At 39.8% G+C, this 16,706-nt stretch overlaps 1 pseudogene; it reads right to left on the bottom strand.

Moving 5' to 3' along the window:
* Positions 1–1,798: 1,798 nt before the first annotated feature.
* The window catches only part of LOC149208459 (LRR receptor-like serine/threonine-protein kinase FEI 1), a 151,512-nt pseudogene continuing 136,604 nt past the window's right edge, over positions 1,799–16,706 (bottom strand).

Below are 16,706 nucleotides of genomic sequence, written 5' to 3'. Positions count from 1 at the left end.
GTTTTCTCAATTTCTTTTCTAAGGCCAACAATTTCACATTCTAACTTTTCAAGAAATTTTTCTTTCTCATCAATTTGAAATTGTAGAGTATCAATGATCACATTCTTTTCTTCTATACATGTCTTGAGTCTAGAAATCTCTTCATAAAAGCTATCCACATCTATAGCATCCATGTAATCATCATCTTCAAAGGCCATTAAAAGTTTATAGTCATTACCTCGTTCATCTTCATCACTATTTGATAGACCATCACTGTCTTCATGAGTGTAGTAGCTTTTCTTATTTGCATTCTATTTCTTGTTCCATCTAATAGGTTCCTTTCCCTTGTCGATCTTATCCTTATGAGGACATTTGGCAGCATAGTGACCTACTCTTCCACAGGCAAAGCATTTGAAGGGAAACTTACCTCTAAACCGTCCAGCACCCCGTTGAAGATTTCTGACAAAATTTGATTCTTCTTCTTCTTCTGACCCATGTCCTGATTCATAGTATTCTCCTTTGCCCGAAGCCTTGAAGGTAGCTTCTCTCCTGTTAGATGGACCTCCTTTCCTCATTTCATAAGCAGTTAGAATTCCATGCAGTTGTGACATTTTAAGATGTTGTAGATTCTCCTTTTCTTCTATAGCAGAAACTTTAGATTCAAACCTAGGTGACAAAGATCTTAGAACTTTTTCAACCACAACAACCTCTTTTATTTCTTCACCCAAATTTTTCATACAATTAACAATCTCATCCACACGAAGAAAAAAGTTAGCCACACTTTCATCATTATACATCTTGAGATTTTCATACTGAATCCTGAGGGTTTGAAGTTTTGCACGTTTTACCTGATCATCTCCTTCATAGCTCAGAACAATCTTGTCCCATATTTTTTTTGCGGATTTATACTGCATAACTTTCACAAATTCTGATTGAGATAGACATCCTAGAAGAGTATTGACCGCCTTTCCATTTGTTTCATATTTCTTCTTCTCAGCTGGATCTGTAGGAGTAGCTGATGGAAAAGTATACCCTGTTTCTATGATGTCCCAGACTTCTGTACCCAAAGATTGAAGATAGGCAGTAACTCTTACCTTCCAATATATGAAGTTTGTCCCATCAAAAATTGGTGGCCTGATTGATGCTTCCCTCTCGTAGTTGCTCATGCTAATAGATCTTCCTTCAAGCGATCAAGCTCCTTCAGAAGGACCTGCTCTGATTCCAATTGTTGGAAATAATATTGAGGGGGGGTGAATCAGTATTATCAAATTCTTTTCAATATATATTCCTGATTTATACTTTGAATTATTCTTCAGATATTGATCGTTAATTTGTATATCAGTACCATAAAATAATGAGCACGAACAAGAAAAACAGATAGTCACACCAAAGAACACCAGATATAAGGTGGAAACCCAATGTGGGTGAAAACCACCTGCTGCAATATGTCTCTATCTTCTTTCAATTAGAAACTCCTTTTACAATGATTTTGTACTGGTGCAGTCCTTTACCAGTACGCAGGCTGCAACCTGCAGAGAACTACAACTCTCTCTCGTTTTCTAGTCTCTCCTGGAAGGGAGCTACAACCCCCTACTTCTTTTCTTTCAAGGACCACTTTTCATAAATTTTCAAACTGGATCCAAGAAGATCAAATAATATGCAAATCACCGAAACTCCTTATAAAATCAACCAAAGAGTAACCCAACTTCTCAGAATGCTATAAACAGAAAGGTAGTACCAGAAATATAAACCTAGAACTCTGCAGCAATAGATAAAAGATAACCAACAAATGTTTTAAGACAGATCCACAATTTTTTTCTTATCTGGGCTGCGTGGCTCCGCACCCCGCTTTATGTTTTCCTGTGTATCCACGCAGAGCGCCTTCTGCTACACTGTGTATCTCCGCACTTCGCCTTCCGTCTTGCTGCGTACCTCTACTGTGCCTTCGCACCTGCACCTTCTGTCGCACCGCGTACCCCTTCTGTGCCTCCGCACCTGCGCCTTTTGTCACGCTGTGTACTTCTATGTCTCTCCGCAGCTACACCTTCTGTCGTGCCGCGTGCCTCCGCAACTGCGCCTTCTATCACGCCGCGTACCTCTAATGTACCTTCACACTTCGCCTTCTGTAGCGCCGCGTACCTACGCACCTGCGTCTTCTGTCGCACCGCGTGCCTCCACACTTGCACCTTTCACTAGACTGTGAACCTCCGCATCTGAAATGTGAATCGCCTGCGGACCTTTGATTTGAACCGAATTAGCAGCCCTCCAATGTGCCACTGATAGTCAGATGCACAGATTTGATCATGCGCCCGTGAGATCACGACTTGATAGATTCACCTTCAAATTTACTTTGATTTAGATCAAGCTTTTAACATTGATAACCCAATATTTCAGATCTTCAGATATTCAAATTGCAAAGATGCCTTAGCCAAGTGATCTCCTTCCCTATTTATAGTCAAGCCCTTATTCACACCATGGGACAAAACCATAAAAAACCAATACAAGGGATCCAAACCGGGGTTCAATACTTTAGATCCTATACCACGGGCCAAAACCATAGGATCAAGAACGACGGGCTAAATACCACGGGCCAAACATAAGAAACCCCACGTGAGCGCGCTTCTCTGCCTTGAAGTGAGTGCACTGGGGGACCGCACCTTCGGAACGGATAACCTGCGTGTATGACCGCACTTCCTGGACGGCGAACCTGTGGGTCCGCACCTTTTGAACCATTCACCTGCGAACCTCTTAATTTCCATCATTTTGAGAGCCTGAACAGAGTTGCCATCAAGTACAACACCTGTATCATAGAGCCATCCCAAAATCATAATGCCAACATACATGCCCAAAATATGAAATACATGAGTACATGGCATCAATGAGCAATAATATGCTCTAATATGGCAACAACAAAAAAAATGCAATATATAACATGGGCATCAAAATGTAAGGTCTCTATGAGAAATGACATGAGATCTCATCATGTGTAGCAACAACATAGAAGCACTATTCAAAATATTTGCTAGTGCATGTCCATACAACACCTTGGCCATCATCATCCCATCAATGATCATCCTACAACAAAATCATGACAACCACTAGCAACCGACACCATTCTCCATATGTGCATCAACTAGAAAGTCAACTAATAACAACAACATAGGAATATGTCATAAGCAACAGAAAAAAGGTAGGGCTTGCAATGTCAATTATATTTGTCTGAGTCTAATACCAACCTACATCAGGGGCATGTGATGAACTTAATAACCACGATTTAGATAGATACCAAGAGGAGATAATCTTGTGGGACTTCAATCCCAGGTTGATCTATTGTTGAATGTTAGTTTTGTTGTGCTAATTTCGACTTCATAATTAAAACACAATTTTCCATCATTTGCTTTACGTGCATAGGTTTCCTTTATGGTGTTTTTGAATGTAACAAGTATATTTCTCAGGTTTTATGTAAAATTCATGAGAAAAATAACATGTAAATGAAGAGTTGATCAGCAACAAACAAATATATAGCAAACCATCAAAATGAACACTTAACATAGTGTTTTAATAAAGGAGTTCACCCCTCCTGGGCTATATCTCCTTGGTCCAACTTCCATGGCTTAGACCTTTGTATTAGCTCAAAATGGAAAAAAAAGGTGCTGTTCACAATGCTCTACCTCTCCTGAAACCTACTTCAATGTGCTGAGAACGTCAAAATCATCTAGGGATGACTTTTTATGATCCCAAATTGGTCAAAAATTACAAAAGTTATGGCCAAAATAGTTTCTCCTAGGAAATCTCCACTAAAATTGGAGGAACTCTAGTTAACTCCGCCAATTTTGGAGCTAGAGCCAGATTTAGGGGCTTTGCAAAATTTTACGCCAACTTAACTGTGCCTAATTAACATATAAACCCATGTTTAATTAAGATAATCTACAGTTAGCGCTAATAGCACGCGGTTTTGGTTAGCTCTAGCCTCTAGTTTGTGGTGGTGGTCACAGGGAGGGGTTGCCGCTAACAGTTTACCTCCAAAATCCAATATCATAACATTTAAATAGTCAACGTGCATGTTACATGTTAAGTAACACATTGGTGGTGTAGTGGTAAGACTCTGGATTTGTGCAGTGCAGGTCACAAGTTTGACTCCCTGGCCTGCCATATAATTTTTCCACTATGCGGTGATGCTAACCTTTGAGGAGGGACACGTGGCAGCCTCCAAGCTTGCCACATGTCTCCTCTTCATTGGTCCTCCTCCAACCAGTCAGAAAACACCAACTCACTAGATTGTAGACCAATCATAATGCACCACTTGGTGAGACCTGGTTGGCCATTGACCATCCTTTGACCTGCACAGTCACCTGCCATGTTAGCAGTACAGACTGTTGATTGTGCAATGACTGTACTTTTTTTTCAAAATTCTTTTTTTTGGCAAAGCAAATAGAACACGATACCTTCCTCATATGAGCTCTATTTTGAATGAAATGAGTTGCATTGGATCGTATCACTGAGACACACACGGTCATTCAAGTTTTGAGTGATTCTGAGTACTTTGATTTTTGAGCTAAGTATTGATCACCTAATCATTCCTCCCCACTAGAAGCCTTTTAGACCCCAAAACATACTATCAAATGTTCAGTAGGTGAGGGTACATCTCCCTCACCTTCTCAATCTACATCCATTTCACCTTAGAAGGATTTTGTCCCTTGAGTCCCACTCGAAGGTATTCGACATTCCCTCTCTTTGAAGTTCTGGTTCTTCTATCAATTATGAGATCTTGTTGAAGTTCATCAAGATATTCTAGCGAGAAATCATCTATTGATGGCAGCTGAACATGCTCTCCTTGATCATCAATCAAAGGAGGCTCAATCAATCTCAAATTCACAACATTAACAACAAAGTATATTTGCATATAAGGAGGCAAATCTAGCTTAAATGCATTGTTACCAATCTTTTCCAGAATTTTAAAAGGACCATAATGGATTGCCTTCGGATTTTTACCTTCCCCTTCAAGTCTCTCTTTGCTAATATATAACCAAACTTCGTCTCCAACTTGAAATTTATTATTGACACGGTGTTTTTCATTCCTTGCCTTGTAACTGATTTGACTCTTTTCAAGCTGTTCTTGCATTGTGTGATGTATCACTTGAATTTTCTCAATGAACTTCCTTGCCTTATCGATGGTGACATATTTCTAAAAGGTGAAGTCCAATGGCGATCTTGGCAAGTACCCAAAACATGCCTCAAATGGTGATGTGTTTCTCGAATAATGCTTTGCCCTGTTCTATGCATGATATATGTAATGCAACTGTTCATCCCACAACTTGGGATGTTTGCCACAATATCCTCTAAGAAGATGAATGACTATCCTGTTAACCACCTCGATTTGTCCATTTGTTTGTGGCTAAAAGGTTGTACTCTTCTTCAACTTAGTGTCCATCATGTCCCACAAATTTGACCAAAAATTCCCAACAAATCGAGAATCTCGATCACTTAAAATGGAAGTAGGAAGACCAAAATGAACCCAAATATTTTGAAAGAAAAGATGAGTTGTTTGTTCAACTATAATTTCCTTTTTACATGGCAATAGAATACAGATCTCACTGAACCTGTCTACAACTACATACAAGTAATCATGAACTTTCCTTGACAATGGAAGGCCTCCTACAAAATCCATTGAGATACTCTCCCATGGACATGAAGGTACCAGAAGTGGAGTGTACAATCCTAGTTTTCTATTTCTAGGCTTACTTGTGGCACACAAAGAAAATCCTCTAATGAAACAAGATACATTATCAAACATGCATGGCGAATAACAATACCTTTGGAGATTCGTTATTGTCTTTCCTACACAAAAGTGTCCAACAATCAATGAGGTGTGCACCTCCCTTATGATATTGTTTCTTTCTCCCTGTGGAATACATAACTTGCCCAAGTGATACAACAAACTGTTATGTACATGGTAATCTAACTCTTCATTTTGGTTTCCTTGCCTCAAGCTTGTATACACATCTTGAAAGTCATTATCATATGCATATTTCGTAATGTAACTTTCATGTAAAACAAAATTGTGCTTGAGTATAATAGATGAATTTACAATAGGCCTAGAAAGCATATCAACTACCTTATTGTACATTCCCTTTTTGTACTTGATAACCAAATGAAATTATTGTAGAAAACCCATCCATTTGAAGTGTTGTGATTGCTGCAACTTTGACTGTGACTGTAAGCACTGCAATGGTTGATGGTCGATATGGATAATGGTCTCCTCCCCCATCAAGTAGTGTTTCCATTTTTTAACACTTTGTACCAATGCGTAAAGTTGTTTGTCATAAGTGGGATAGTTAGTCACAACACCATTAAAAATTTTAGAATGAAATGAAACGGGCTTACCATGTTGCATGAGAACTACTCCCATGGTGTAATCACTAGCATCGATTTGAGTCTCAAATGGATGTCTAAGATTCAGAAGAGCCAATACCGGTGTTGGATTGATCTTGTGTTTTAAAGCATCAAATTCTTTTTGTTGTACGTCTCCCCAATGAAAGACTGTCTCGACACTAGTCAATGCATATAGTGGAGCTGCAATGGACGAAAAATTAGCAATAAATTTCCTCCAATATTGTGTTTCCCCTAGAAAGCTTCTTACCTCTGTAACTGTATTGGGCTTGGTCCAATTCACAATGATCTCAAACTTAGAGGGGTTTATCTCCAGCTCACCTCCTCCAACAATGTGTCCCCAATACACTAAAGAAGTCTTGCCAAATTCACACTTTGACATCTTTAAAAATAATTGTTCTTTTCTCAAGACATCAAGTACTTTGTTCACATGCATGACATGTTCATCTCTAGATTTGCTGAATATCTTCAAAAATTCTTGAATTTTCTTTTTTATTTCCATGCTCTCCATGATCGACATGTGATACATGCCAATGTTCGGAAGTGGAACATCGTGCTGCAGCTGTATCTCATGCTGAATTCCCCTCTTGGGAGGTAACCCCTTTGGTTCCTGAAACATCTTGCCATGCTTTCGTATCATCACATCAAACAAGTCATATTTTAACTTATCATCACAACCTTTAAAAGATTCATAATCAATATCATTCTTTTTCTTGATCATGAGAAGCACAAAATTTTTACTTGCATTTACTAGTCACTTCATCTTCCCTGCATTAACCAAAGAAATGTTTAAATTTTTGCAATGGGCTCTCACAATATAATCCACTCCATCCTTAATAAATAGATATTTTTTTTCATGGCGATAAAATAGTGATTTCCTATCACACAAATATGGGCTTCTCAAAATGATTCCTGAGATGTTGAGTGGAACTACATGTAACTCAACTTCATCAATGAATTTTTCAGTAATGGAAAACCTAAATAAGCATTTCCTTGTAACCTGCAAATTTGCATTATTGACTATCCAATCCAAGGGATATGGCTGGTGATGAGGTATAGTTTCAAGGTTAAAATTTTTGACCAATTCTTCTGAAATTAAGTTCGATTGTGACCCACTATCAAATAATGCATCAATCTTTGTATGATTTGAAATTACCCTTACATGGAACAACTCTACCCTTGTTTCTTCATTTGGAGTGTTGTTGTGACTATGTGAGGAACTAGTGCTTACTATAGCTTCTTTTCCTTTTGTGATCCTGGCTGAAATCTTGGTCTCATCACCTAAATTGGATCCAAGATCATGTTGTGTGGTAGCGGTCGTCTTTTGTTTCCCCTTATTGTTTGGTTTCTTAGGTCTTAGTTCGGGATGTAATTTCGAACAATGGGTTTCATCATGCCCCGCTTTGGAACAATGTTGGGATATAGTTTTCTCCCCTTCTTTCTTTACACTTGCATTCTTCTTTCCTTTCCATTTTCCACCCTTCTCTTTCTCCTTACCCTTGAATGATTTCTTCTTACAACCCTCTTCCTAAATGTTCTTTCCTCTTGCTTCAAGATGTGTGGTTTGCACACATACCTCATCTAAATTTCTTGGATTGAACATAAGGATAGTGTGTTTTAAGTAGGAATGTAAACCCCCAATATATTTCAAGAGTGTATCTTGGGAATTCAAGTTTAATCCTAACAAGAAATCCCTTTTCCTAAAATCCTAGATATAGTCTTCAATTATTTTTTCCTTGAGTTGCCTAAAATTTTGGAAACTCATAATGGATTTTTGCATATAGGTTAAAGGATAAAACTGTCTTTTAATTGAAGAAACAAATTCAACCCAAGAAATGGATATCTTACCATGAATTCACATTTCCTCTTGAGTCTTTGCTTCCCACCAAACTAGTGTTGCTCCTTCTAGCCTCATTGAAGCCAACTGGATTTTAATGTAATCTTCTTGAAGGTTCTGAATTCCGCAATAAACCTCCAATTGTCGAATCCAATTGTCTAACTTTTTTGTAGTTAACTCACCATTGTACATGTGAAGTTCAAACTCAATGCCCAATTTGAGTAAGGGAGTTTTTTGTTTTGGGGTTTTTGAATGAGTATGAACAGTTTTTTGTGGTGGAAGCGGAAGATGATGTTGTTTGTGATGATGAGGATGATGAAGATAATGAGGAAGATGATGAGTATGTTGGAGATGGAGGAGGCTTTCCCCCATTACCCTTTGAATCCTTCTTTTCATATTTTTTTTATCTTCTGAGCTTCCCTCTCCATGTGGGGACTTAGAACTCTCTCCAGTCATTCTAGTATTCCTCTCTTTATAGAGGACTCTAACCATGTCAGTTAAGTCATATAAAGTTTTCATGTATGCTTCCTCTTCTGAAAGACCTTCAATCTCTCTTGGTCTAAACATGATTGCCTAGGATTCAAGCTCAGCTTCTGGTACTGCTTGTACCTCCTCAATCTCAATTGAAGGTAAAACATGAGGTGCTTCAAATGCAACTGGGATTGAAACTTTGGGTGGAGATTGTGGCCTTGTGGCTCTCCTTCTTCTGGGCATTACATCAGGATTTGCACCCAATAGTTTCCCTTCTCCTCTCTGCAACTTTAACCTTGTAAACATCACAAATTTGCAACCATTAAAACCCTAATTTCACAAAACTCAAGCAATCAAGAAAATAACCTTTGTTATGATACCAACTTGATCTATTGTTGAATGTTAGATTTTCTATGCTAATTTCAACTTTAGAATTAAAAAATAATTTCTCATCATTTGCTTTATGTTCATAGGTTTCCTTTATGGTGTTTGTGTATGTAACAGGTAAATTTCTCAAGTTTTATGTCAAATTCATGAGCAAAATAGCATGTAAATAAAAATTTGAACAAAAACAAACAAATATATAGCAAACCATCCAAAAGAACACTTAACAAAGTTTTTTGATAAAGGAGTTCACCCCTCCTGGGCTACATCTCCTTGGTCCAACTTCCATGGCTTGGGCCTCTGTATTAGCTCAAAATGGAAAAAAAAAATGGTGATGTTTACAATGCTCTACTACTCCTGAAACCTGCTTCAATGTGCTCAGAACATCAAAATCATATAGGAATGACTTTTTCTGATCCAAAATTGGTTGAAAATTGCAAAAGTTATGGCCAAAACAGTTTCTCCTAGGAAGTCTCCACTAAAACTGAAGGAACTCCAGTTAACTCCATCAATTTTGGAGTTAGCGCTGGATTTAGGGGCTTCGCCAAATTTTCCGCCAACTTAATTGCGCTTAATTAATGGATAAAATCATGTTTATTTAACATAATATTCAGTTAACACTAATCGCGTGTAGTTATGGTTAGTGGTAGCCTCCAGTTTGTGGTAGTGGTCACATGGGAGGGGTTACCGCTAACAGTTTAACTCCAAACTCCAATGTCATAACATTTAAATTGTCAATGCGCATGTTACATGTTAAACAACACATTGGTGGTATAGTGCTAAGACCCCGGATTTGTGTAGTGCAGATCATGGTTTCGACTCCCAGCCTCCCATATAATTTTTCCACTATCCACCAATGCCAGACCTTTGGGGAGGGTGTTATAGACATTTTTGGACACTGCAACCCCAAGCATAAAATGTCCATAAACCAAGGGCTCCTAAGTCCCTAAAAGTGTTGTTCTAACCCCTAAAGGAACAAGGTCAACTGATTACAGCTTCTCCCAGAAGTTCTCCATGAAAAACCACTCAGAACTGGTCAAAACAGGATCATTTCACCTGCTCCATAGGCAAAGTGCGTTGCATCTCACCTAAGTACACTCTGTGGGTGCGTTGCATTTCAAAAAGCCCTTCTATGGGGTGTGATGGACGAGAAGTGACAAATGGCAGTGTCAATCCGCGAGGTGGAGAGGCATGGAATCTTCCAGAAACTTCTCCTGTGACACTTGCCTCTCTGAATTCGACCAAGGATGAGTAAGAGATCATCAATCTCCAAGTGGAAGCAAGAACTATCAGAGGGAAGACACTAATCAAATCACAAGTTGACTCATCTCCCTTACAGATATCTATATATGGATCCCTCATCCCAAAGATCCAGAGGCTGGAATGTTGCATCTTGTAAGGAATTGCTGTTGGTTTCTTGAAGCAACATCATAGTGTTGGGTGATCCAAGCTTTGCATGAGGTGAAGAAGGGCTTACTTGCTGAGAGGATGATGCTGGGTCAGAACAACTGGTTGTAACTCTCTTGGCTCTTTCTTGATTATCAATAAAGCTATTCAAGTTTTCCTCCATACTCTTGTGTCATTTATGTTTCATGCATTTGTATGGTCAATTTACATCTGATCCTAGATTGTTTATGATAATAGATCCATATTCTTGTATAGTGTTATGCTGCTTTGATTCTACAGGTACTCTGTGAAGCTGGGTGTACAAGGAAGCAAGTAGCAAAGGACTATCAGGAGAGAGAGGAATTGAACTAGGAACCAAGCACAAGACAAAGGTTGGTCTCCTTTATTCTTCTCTCATCTATCTTTCATAAAGGAAAATGAAAGTAGTTTTACTTTGTTTGTTTCTAAGGTAGCTACCACACCTTAGTGGGATTAGCAGTTCTGCATAGACACTTTTCCCTGTAACAAAATGGCGACTCCACTGGGGAGCGACTAGGTTGTTTGTTTATCTACATTTTTGTTTACTTTATAAACTTACAGACGGAGCCTGAAGTCGAGCCAGGTAGCCTTCGAACTGAATTTTCTACGCAAATGCAAAGTAGATAAATGTCGCTTCAGTCAATCTCCGGGTTTTGTTTATGAATTAAACAATTGATTTACAAACTCTCTAATTGCCCTTGTGGTGGCTCTAGTAACCTCCTTAGATCTACCCTTGTTGTTGATTTACTGATTACCACTTGCTCGGCCAAAATCCCTAAACTGAACTGCAAACTGTGACCCAGAACCCAAGCAAAGTCTCGTCTCTGGCCCAGCGCAGTCTCTGTTCTGTGAATCTGAAATTCAATGCACTTCCCGAGTGTAGTAGGTGCGCTGATCAGACTAGGCATTGTTCCTGAATTTTGGTTTCTGTGTTCATTCTTTTCAGTTCTATTCATGAATTTTGCTACCTGTAGTCAGTATACCTCTGTTTGAAACCCCTTTCCTTGCTGATATTCTGCCTCCATTATGCAAAGAACTGTAAGTGTTTTTGTGTATTTGTTGAGTCATTTTCAGTTCTCCTTTGCAAAAAAGTAACGTGATTGTACTGTCGTTTCTTGATTTGAAAGTGTCACAAGTGTCGTTTTCAGTCATAGAAGAGAGTCTGATTGCTCTTGATAGTCGATTACCCTGTTACTGTTGTATTTGATCTGAATTTGTAGTCTTTCTAGTGTCGAAAGCAAGTCTTCATTTTGAATTTGAAAAGAAACTTGTTAGTAATTGTCGCTTGAAAGTAATTCAGATTTGCGCATTAGCTTTCTTTTTATCATTCACATATTAAGAAGGCTGAAAACAAATACATGCATGTGCATTTGCATTTAGACTGTTTGATTGGTTTGATTTAGGACAGTGCATATAGTGTGTGCTCTTTGCTCTTTGTTGAAAGAATTCTGTCTTTCTTTCCTTAGTAGCTAGGATTTTCATTGCACAAAGAAGATAAAAGACTATTTATCATCTTAGATTGCATTTTAGGAATTGTACATCTACATCACGCGGTGAACCTGAAAGGAAAATTTCTTAAGCAAGATCAACTATAAAATAAATTTAATGAATCTAACAACGCTTTGGAACCTAACGCACAACATCTAGAAGTCTAGGCTAGAGACCTATTCCAGCGTCGTAAAGCCTAGTAACTGTTGTTCTCACTGTTGGTTGGGTGATTCCTCCAGTTTGAGACGATAAGTGCTAGTACGGACTTGTGCTCCCACGTACCGTCGAGTATATTTTGGGAGACCACAATAGGCTTAATCCTTTATCCATAGGAAGCTGTGTCTGCCGTCCTATCGATCACAATGCACTGAACACAACATTCGGGAAGATTGACTGCCGTACCGTAAAAAGTATTCTGCAGTTTTTCGATTGGTTTGGTAATCCCTCTGCCTAGATTTCCAGAGCACTCCCTTTCGTTCCTTTCAGACTCCTTAATGGAAAAGGTCCATCTGAGCACTTGTCACTTCAAGCTCATTAAAAATCGAAGGCGACTAGAGTCATCTTTTGTTTTTTCTCGACTCTTTAAAATTGAAAAAACAGGTTGTGTCAAAGTGTCTAAAATTTATTTTAAACGGAATAATCATCACCTTTCCTACGTTGGTCTCAGGTTGAGAGGATGGAGTCCACCAACCAAGGAATTCCTCTTGGAGGAAATCCTAGTCCCTTCTCCTCTTGGGGAGATGTTGGTGCACCCCATATGGCCACATTGTCGCTTCCAGGATTGACAATTGGTTTGCCCGTATGGCTCTTCTCAACCTCTGTCGTTCAGAACACCGCAATTCCTGAACAATAGAGTTAGCAACCAGACGATTCCAGAGTTACCCACCAACTTTCTACTTCCTCCAATTCCTCCTCTCCTCCTTCCTCTTCTCTTGATGGGGCTGGTAAAGCCAAAAATCAAGTACCTGAGAAGAAGAAGGAAAAGAAGAAGAAAGAGAAGAAGAAGAAGGATCCAAAAGCGAAAGGGGGCAACCAAGCGTCGTCTAGCGAAAATCCACACACTGCACCGACCAGGCCTAAATCGCCATGTGTCATTTGCAAAGGAGACCACTATCATAGAGATTGTCCCTGCATCCCTCGGATCTTAAGGGACTGGTCTCCTCATTTGCACAACCCGGTGTCGTCAACCTCTGATGATCATGTTGAAAACACACCGTCGACTAGTGAAAGTGAAGCCCCAGGACAAAAAGGAAAATATAGATTTCCTTGTAAACTGTGCGAAGGCGATCATGCCGTCCACCGTTGTCCCTTCTTAGACGAGGCTAAAAGAGTTTTGGACGATCGTCCGGTTTCATTGTTACGACTTCCTCCTGGATATAAAAAACTCTTGCCGAGTCCGTCACTAGTTGAAAATCCGGCTGACCCGCCCAGGTGGTCGGTCGAAGCATCTATCATTGAAGATGAACCATCTGAACCCATACCAAACGAAAGTCAAAAGGTCGAGACGACAGTTGACTCGGTCTTACCTTCAGAGGTTCCATCTTCAGATGATACAGTCACCGAAGAGAACAAGGATGACACCGTCCAAATTCTTTTCATAAGCACAGACTCCGACGAACATGGGGGCAGTTTACCCATTCCTTTATCGCAGGAAGGAAGTTCGTCAGAGTCGTACCCGACTGTCTATTCGGTCCCACCTCCAAGCAACCTAGTTGTTTCTTTTGACTGGAATCAACTAGGCAGACCTCGTTTACCGGCTAGTGTACCATTCCGAATCATTGCTAAAATATATAGAATGGTTATGGCCGGTACCATCATAGATGAAGGCCTTCTGTGAGTATCCTTTCCTCAACTGCTTGGAAAGCGCTTGGTTCGCCATCGCTTTTGCCTGAGATGAGAAATCTAACAGGCTTTGACAAAGGAACCAGTCGACCGTTAGGGATCCTTCCCAATGTGCCCATAAAATTGAGAGGGAAAACTGTTCATATGAACGTAATGGTAGTCCAAGGACCCCTGGATTATAATCTACTCCTTGGACGAGACTATATTTATTGCATGGGAGCCATTGTCTCATCACTCTTTAGAGTAATGTGTTTTCCACACGAAGGAAGAGTTGTCAAGCTCGTAGACCAGCTTTCATTTCCCGGATCACACATAGAAAATAGTCATATACCATCCCTGAATGGTCTTTTCACACAAGGAATGTCTCATCAATCCCCAGTCCGTCCACCTGATGAGCGCGAGTGATTCGGGGGACATGACTGAAACCCAGGGGGCATGCACCCTGGTCTGCTTCGGCAGGAAAACTTCGGGTATAGGGTAGGTTTCTGCGAGAGATATATGACTAGTCTGTACTCCCGTCCGTGATTTGAAAAGGGGGTTAGACTGGAATAAGATTCCCTCGTCAAAGTTATGTGAGTGGATTGGCTCGCCTTTGTCTATTTCGGTAGACATCGCCGAAGAAGTGTTCTGTTTGCGGTGTGAATAGAACAACCTTTGGTAACCTGAAAGAGGTAGACCTTTCTTGATAAAACAAATGTTTTGTCGGTAGAATAAAAGATGACCTTGAAGCTTTATTTTATACCTGGGGGCATGCAAACCTTTTGGTGTGCAAGCGAAGAGCGACCATTTATTTTTTAAATTTGTAGGTCCTCTAACCCTTTAAACTCATAGGATTGGTCGTTTCCTAACTTGCATAAAGAAAGGATGTGGGGCAAAACTCTAAAAATTGTCGTTTTAATATATGAGACATTCTTATCATATGACTGGATTAATCGAGCAGTTTTAACGCGGACTTCATGCTCGTTAAAAAATAAACATAAGCAATGAGCAAATGTTTCCCCCAGCGTTTAAGCTCAATAAAAAATGAACCAATTCCCGGTAAATAATCATCGTGAATGTAGTACTTTAGCCTTTAAAGCCTTGGTCGTGTTCCCATCATCACCTCCACTCTGTATTGGCCGATCATTCACCTCCATTTGATTGTTTACCCCTTTTCAGGAACAACTGCGAAGAGTGATCCCGCTAGCCATCCTTGTAACACTGTCGTGATTGGAAAATTCCAAACCTTACCTGGAATCAACTGCTACCCAATTTTATCACTCGTTCCTCAAAGACGAGTCTCCTTTAAGCTCTTTTCAACTGACTCGTAAAACATGAAAGATTGCCGAGCCATTGGCCTCTCCAGCTCGTTAAAGGGACCGGAAGTGCTATCCCTCCTTTAGATTTTAATCTTTTTGGACCTGAGGGATTATTACACAAAAAGATCGAGCGCTTGTTTTGTTCGGCTCATTAAAAGTATCGAAAATTCATCCCTTCTGTATTGTTTTATACTTTTTCAGACTTAAGGGATTAGATGACGAAAAAGGAATTTTGGAGTTTCCTTTACGTCCCTTTTCAGACTATCTAAAATTGAAAAGGAACGAGTTATCTTTGTCATTAAACTCGTTAAAACCTAATAGCGACAAACTTGTCCATAGCAGACAAGAACGAGTTTCACTATCACTAGGCTCGTTAAAACATAGCGATGGGTTTGCCCGAAGGGAAAATTATAGAACAAGCATATGTTATCCTCCTCAAGCTTGACAAAAATAAAGAGGTACTGGTTAGCAATGACTGGGGAAAAATTGGGAAGAAAACTTGAAGAAACTTTGTTGGTAGCAAGTCGCTCTTGAACATGACACTTTCACTCTGCATCCAAGTCGGGATGGGTTGTTTCATTCACCGGTCACATCACCATGGTCCCATCACACCATCCACGTTTGGGGTTAATGCTACCAATCCATCACGTCAATTTCGCCGATATGTTCAAGAGAAGTCACTCAGAGAATTCACCTGTGTCTCACCCGTTGCAATACATTTACGCTCCATTCTTTCATGACCGCCACCCTGAACCTTATATCACCAGATCGTTTTCACCTCCATTAAAATCATTTGCTCCGTTCCGTGTCATTGATGTGGGATTCATTAAGGCCCTCCTATGACGGGTCACTTCTTGTCGACATCAGCTCATTATCCAAGAAGTCGATCTAGGGACACCCCTTTTAGTACTTTGAAGCTTGCATGCCTCAAATGGCAAGTTTCTCACTTCCTGCGACAGGTTTACATCAATGGCCTTCGACCAAAATATTTTTCGTGGTGTTCAACGCCAAGTCCTTTATTCACACCACGTGAATTGTACTACAGTACCTTGAGGGTCATTATCATTATCGGTGATTCCTCTCGTGCCTGTTAACAACTTACATCATTGGCTGGTAATCAAGCGATGTATTTCCATGTTCGACTCCAGAACATCTCTCACATGGATCGACTTGTACTTCGAGTGAAGATCGAACGATATTGAAGACCCCGGATCTAGTTTCATCCATCTAGGCTGCAATATATATTGATGGAAATAAAGACATCAAATGTACATCGTTACTGCACAGATAATCATCCAATCAAAGGGATGATGGCTCTACCAGAATCATCAGTCTACACTCAGACAATTGTCTGTCCTATGTACATGAAAATGAATTTATAAAGTTGAGCATGGGAATTCCCGCCTCAGCTAGATCATGAAAATATTATGAATATAATGTATTGTATTGTATCTTATTACAGGTCTCCTCCCAGCCTGAAAGAACTTAGGATCCTCATGATAAAGCATTTCACCCAACATCAAAAAAGATTAACGACCTCATGCTTTAGGGGGCAACTGTTATAGACATTTTTGGACACTGCAACCCCAAGC

Source organism: Pinus tabuliformis, chromosome 1_2 (genome assembly GCF_031772625.1).
Source record: "Pinus tabuliformis cultivar Carrire ecotype Pingquan chromosome 1_2, CPIR1, whole genome shotgun sequence".
NCBI classification, from domain to species: Eukaryota; Viridiplantae; Streptophyta; class Pinopsida; order Pinales; family Pinaceae; genus Pinus; species Pinus tabuliformis.
The sequence above is the reverse complement of the archived record's forward strand: the minus strand, read 5'-3'. Positions and strand labels throughout refer to the sequence as shown.